The sequence below is a fragment of the Dama dama genome, chromosome 12 (genome assembly GCF_033118175.1).
Source record: "Dama dama isolate Ldn47 chromosome 12, ASM3311817v1, whole genome shotgun sequence".
Lineage (NCBI taxonomy): Eukaryota > Metazoa > Chordata > Mammalia > Artiodactyla > Cervidae > Dama > Dama dama.
This window is the reverse complement of record NC_083692.1, coordinates 57,656,742-57,662,741: the sequence shown is the minus strand read 5'-3', so window position 1 is coordinate 57,662,741 and position 6,000 is coordinate 57,656,742. Positions and strand designations below refer to the sequence as shown.

At 42.2% G+C, this 6,000-nt stretch overlaps 1 protein-coding gene across 1 annotated transcript in view; it reads left to right on the top strand.

The window, feature by feature from the left end:
• Positions 1 to 2,389: 2,389 nt before the first annotated feature.
• GNG2 (G protein subunit gamma 2) overlaps positions 2,390 to 6,000 on the top strand; it is a 186,135-nt gene continuing 182,524 nt past the window's right edge. The window contains exon 1 of the mRNA XM_061157372.1: positions 2,390 to 2,472. The gene's annotated coding sequence lies outside the window, so the exon portion shown is untranslated. The remainder of the gene's footprint in view (positions 2,473 to 6,000) is intronic.

Below are 6,000 nucleotides of genomic sequence, written 5' to 3'. Positions count from 1 at the left end.
TTAGAACTGATTCAAATGTATTCTTTTTAATGGCTGAGTAATATTCCATAAGGTATATGTACCACAGCTTTCTCATCTATTCGTCTGCTGATGGGCCTCTAGGTTGCTTCCATGTCCTGGCTATTATAAACAGTGCTGCGATGAACATTGAGGTACACATGTCTCTTTCAGTTCTGGTTTCCTCGGTGTGTATGCCCAGGAATGGGATTGCTAGGTCATATGGCAGTTCTATTTCCAGTTTTTTAAGGAATTTCCACACTGTTCTCCATAGTGGCTGTACTAGTTTGCATTCCCACCAACAGTGTAAGAGGGTTCCCTTTTCTCCACACCCTCTCCAGCATTTATTGCTTGTAGACTTTTGGATAGCAGCCATCCTGACTGGCGTGTAATGGTACCTCATTGTGGTTTTGATTTGCATTTCTCTGAGAATGAGTGATGTTGAGCATCTTTTCACGTGTTTGTTAGCCATCTGTATGTCTTCTTTGGAGAAATGTCTGTTTAGATCTTTGGCCCATTTTTTGATTGGGTCATTTATTTTTCTGGAATTGAGTTGCAGGAGTTGCTTGTATATTTTTGAGGTTACTCTTTTGTCTGTTTCTTTGTTTGCTATTATTTTCTCCCATTCTAAAGGCTGTCTTTTCACCTTGCTTATAGTTTCCTTTGTTGTGCAAAAGCTTTTAAGTTTCATTAGGTCCCATTTGTTTATTTATGCTTTTATTTCCATGTTTTTTCACTTTAGCAGCAGTAATTTTCCACATTCCTAGAGCCAGCCCCTCGGAAATACTGGCATCAGTTAACCAGCACCCTCTTCCCAGAGGTCTGGGTCCCAGTTATAAAGAACCCTACTTCGAGCTTCCAAGTTCTAATAACCTTATTCTTTCCTCTTTGTGCCACTAGCCTTGGGTGCAGGAGCTGCTTCCTAAAGTTTCTCTCTGGTGCCCCAGTCTCCTTTTACCTGTTCAGGTCTCTGATGATATGCTTTTAACCAATTCCCTCTATTAAATTCTTTTCTGTTCAAATTACTAGTTTGGTTTCTGACTAATACACGTAGGAACAGTAAGATTCAAAACCAACTATGTCTGCCTCCACATGCAGTCCCTTGGTTTTTGTTCTGTGCTCTTTCCCCTACTTCCACCCCCATTTGCAACCTGGTGATAAAGATTCTTCTTTTGACCAAACTTTACTCAGGCTCCTGAACCTTCTCCTAGGCCCCCATGCACTGCCGTGGTAGTTTTACCAAGAACCTGCTAAGTCAGTTTAACCAGATTCGTGCCCTGCTTGATATCTGGTCAGTTCCCTCATCTTCCACCACCTCCCAAATGATGTCTGATCACCCTGGCCTGCTGTCAGCAAGAATCCTCTTAGACAAGTTTAGCCACAACCCCCTTTATCCCTAAGGTTCCCTCTTAATAATTTTCCATCCACTGACAACCCCTCCCACACCTGTCCTTAGCTACAAATCGCACTTGCCTTGAGCCCGGTCTGACTGTAAAATCCCTTTGCCGTGGTCCCTCTACCCTCTGATGGTTCTGCATATAAAGTCTGCCTTACCGTCTTCAACAAGTGCCATTAAATATTTTTTCATTAACACTGACAGCCAAAAATCACTTTGAATCAAGTGTAACTAAGAGCTCAAGTTATAGTCTTTCAGTTCATTTTGGGGGGAAAGTCCTAAATGTTGCATTGATGATTGAACATTCCACCCAGGGTTAAATGGTTTGGAAAGCACCTGGTTTACCATAAGTGAATATTATCGCCTCAGCTAAATAGGATGGAGTGCTGATTAATATGTTCCTAAAAAGATCACAGAATTGACACATTTCCAAGTCATAGCAATAATAGGAACTTAGCAGCCCTCTGAGTTTCAAACTGGAAATCTCATTTCTATAACAGCAGAACACATGACCTTGTCTTGCTGATAATTTCATTTTACTGAGGAAGAGGAAGAAACCAAAGGAACTTCTCTTGTAGATTTAACTCTGACCTCCCAGGAAGAACTGCTTATTGAAGCAGGAATGCAGGAGCCCAGGAGACTAGGAATCAGAGAGTATCTTTCACATGGGGGATTAAAATGCCCAAGAAAAGCAGTTTGGAGAGGCTCTGACACGAGTCCTAAATGTCAGCATACAGCTCTCAAAAGCTGAGAGGAAAGTGTAGTCTAATCCCATAACTAAACAATCGAAAAGGGAAGATGAGAAATGGCAAGATCTCAAAAATAATATTCTGAAAATGTAAGAGTGTGGCTCTTGATAAAGAGTGAAGGGGATTGACCAGTGTGACTGCCCAGAGAGCCGTTTGATGGGCTTAATGTATTAAAGGGCAAAAGATGGAAGAAGTATACAGCTGATGATCTGTGAATGCCTCTTTGTTTCAGGTACTGTCTAGAGATGAGCAACCCAGTTCCAGGAAGAAGACAGACAATAAGCCAACAACAACAAAAACAAACTACCTGTAAATATACAAGGATGACAAGTAAGTACAATAATGTTATATGTGTGCGCTGAAACAACTGAAATTGACAATATGCTTCCATTTTGACCTACAAGAAGAGCAGTTTTGTATAGCGGCACCTGCAGTACTGTGAGGAGGAAGAGATTCTACATAAAGCTGTGAGGACAGGCCTCTCAGAGAAGCTGGCGTATGAGCAGAAACCTGGACACAGTGAGAAAATGAGCTGTGTAAAAACTAGGGGAAGAGCATTCCAGACTTAGGGGCAGGCAGTTACGAGATTTTGAGACGGGGATGTTGGGCCTTTGGCAGGAACATCCAGAGGCCCAGTGTGGAGAATATAGGGGTGCGGGAGCTAAGAACAGTAAGAGATAAGATGCCAGTGGCTGGCAGACACGGAGACAGTTCACATAGGGTCTTACATGACCTATAGGCCATGACAAAGACTTCGAGTCTCATTCTGGGAATAAAATGAGAAGCTCTTAGAAGTATGAGAACAGAGGTGATGTAATCTGATTAATATTTTTTTAAAGCTCAGTCTTGGGAACCCTATGGAGATTTTCCTATAAAGGGACAAGAATGGAAGCAGATGCCTACTTAGAAGGTCACTGCAGGAAGCCAGGAAGGAGCTGATGGTCACAGAGGAAGGTGGTTAGGAGTGAAGGAGGCGAGATGTGGTCAGCCTTAAGATGTATTTTGAAAGCAGAGGTGGCAGGATTTGCAGATGGAGTTAGACCTAACAGCTGAGGGTGAGGAGTCAAAGACTACAGTAAGAACTTTGACCTGAGCTGCTGGATAAATGATAGAGTCATTTACTGAACTAGAAAAGAAAGAAGGTGAACATTTACTTGGGTAGAAAAAGACAAAGCATTTGATTTTAGGAATGTTCAATGCAGCATTCTTCTCAGACAAGCAGTTTGAGGCACTCTATTGGCAGTTGGATAAACTAATTTACAGTTTTCAAAGGACAAGATAAGATATACATTTGGGAGTTATTAGCCTACAGATTTATTTACTGCACAGGCCTGGTAGAAATCACCTAGGGAATGAAGATAAATAGAGAAGAGGTCTAAGAGTGCCAGGGACCCCAACATGTAGAGGCTGTGAGGAAGCAGTCCAGCACAAAAGCCCTGTTTGGAAAAAGGTCTCTCCAGAAGACACAGGGAAGCTAGAGGAAAGGGGAATCCTCAGGCTCCAACAGTTCAAATAAATATGAGTGCTCAACTCCACAGAGATGCTCCCTCCTGTGAGATAAACCCCTGTGCTACATCACTTCTCCCCAAGTAACAAAAGTCATATCTACACATCAAATAAGCCAGTCTGTCAGCCCGGATATTTCAGGCATTAAAAAGCCCTCTGAGAGGACCTTCCCACAGTCACAACAATTATAACTAACAAATACACATCAAAATGCAGGTCACCCTCTGAAAGTTTTTCAGAAAGCAGCTCCCTGCCCAGGCTGTGAAAGGTCTGGGTACAAGGAAACCCAGAAGACATATTCTCAGACACGTATTGGCAAAAATAAGAGACAAATGATTAAATTAATTAGAAGACTAGACGAGGGAGGAAATAGGAGAATTCGACTAGACAGACTGTCAAAGATGAAGTAAACTGCAAACAAAGAGCCAGCCTGGGCAGTGCTGTTTGGAGACCACCCCTAGAATAAACCTACAGAAAAGCCCTCCGGAAGAGATCAGATCTCTGTCACTTAGAGCAATTAAGTATGTCGCCAGGACTTGCCCCTCTGGCTACAGAGCTGAGCAGGAGAGCTACCTGCCCATCCCAAACTGCCTCAGACACCCAGAAGAATAAGAGACTTGCAGAAAGAGAGGAGCCAGGTAGGTACAGATAGCAAGAGAAGAGCCAGTCAAGGTGCCATTCAAAACTGCCTCTTGACTCAGGGTGCTTCCATCAGTTGCAAATTAATGTTTCCATTCTAAATACCTATGTAGGTAGATAGATAGACAGACAGACAAGTGCTAATCTTAGGGTCATGTTGTTGTTTAGTGGCTAATTCATGTCTGACTCTTTGCGACCCCATGAACTGCAACACACCAGGCTTCCCTGTCCTTCACAATCTCCTGGAATTTGGTCAAGCTCATGTCCATTAAGTTGGTGATGCCATCTAACCACATGGGATGTGTACAAAAGATATTCAGAGTTGATAGATTTAAAATACAAATAAAATACAGTATTTACCTTGTACATGAGTGATGGAAATGTAAAACAGTATAGCCTTATAGAAAACACCATGGCAGTTTCTCAAAAAAATCAGATATTACCATAAGATTCGGGAATTCCACTTCTAGGATTCTTTCCACTTCTGTATTTGTATACCCATGTCCATAGCTGCAATATTCTCAATAGCCAAAAGGTAGAAGCAATATAAATGTCCATCAACAAGTGAATGGATTTTAAAATGTGGTATTCACATACAACTCTTTGTGACCCCATGGACTGTACAGTCCATGGAATTCTCCAGGCCAGAATACTGGAGTGGGTAGCCTTTCCCTTCTCCAGGGGATCTTCCCAACCCAGGGATTGAACCCAGGTCTTCCACATTGCAGACGGATTCTTTACCAACTGAACTATCAGGGAAGTGTACACACATGCAATGGAATATTATTCCACCTAAAAAAGGAAAGAAATTCTCATGCTTGCTACAACAGGGATGAAACTTGAAGAGACCATGCTAAGTGTATTAAGCCAGCTACAAAACACTGTATGATTCCATTTATATGAGGTACCTAGAGTGCTCAGATTCATAGAGACAGAAAGTAGAACAGTGACTGCCAGAAAGTAGAGTGGTGGGATAAGGAGGTATTGCTGCTGCTGCTGCTGCCAAGTCGCTTCAGTCGTGTCCGACTCTGTGCGACCCCATAGACAGCAGCCCACCAAGGCTCCCCCATCCCTGGGATTCTCCAGGCAAGAACACTGGAGTGGGGTGCCGTTTCCTTCTCCAGTGCTTGAAAGTGAAAAGTGAAAGTGAAGTTGCTTAGTCGTGTCCGACTCTTAGCGACCCCATGGACTGCAGCCTACCAGGCTCCTCCATCCATGGGATTTTCCAGACAAGAGTACTGGAGTGGGGTGCCATTACCTTCTCCAAAGGAGGTATTAGGGAGCTACTGTTTCACAGGAATAGAGGTTTAGTTCAGGAAGATGAAAGAATTCCGGAGCTGGATGGTGGTGATGGTCACACAGCAGGATGAATGTGCTTAATGCCACTGAGTCATACACTTAAAAGTGATTAAAATGGTAAAAACAAAATTATAGTATTCTAAGAGTATAACCTTAAAAAATGATTATTCATTAGGCAAAGGTATCTCAAAAAGTTATTAAAATTGCTTGGTTGGAAATAAAAATCCCATTGTTAATATTTGCAGAAGACATCTTTAAAATATATGCAGCAGTATGTGTGTGCAAAAAATGGCATGTATGTGTTGACACATAATTTTTGTGTACATTGCCTTTAAGACTATTTCTTCTCTTTGTGTGAGTGCTATAAATGCATCAATGAAAAATTACAGATTTCAGCATGATTCTGATAGCTCG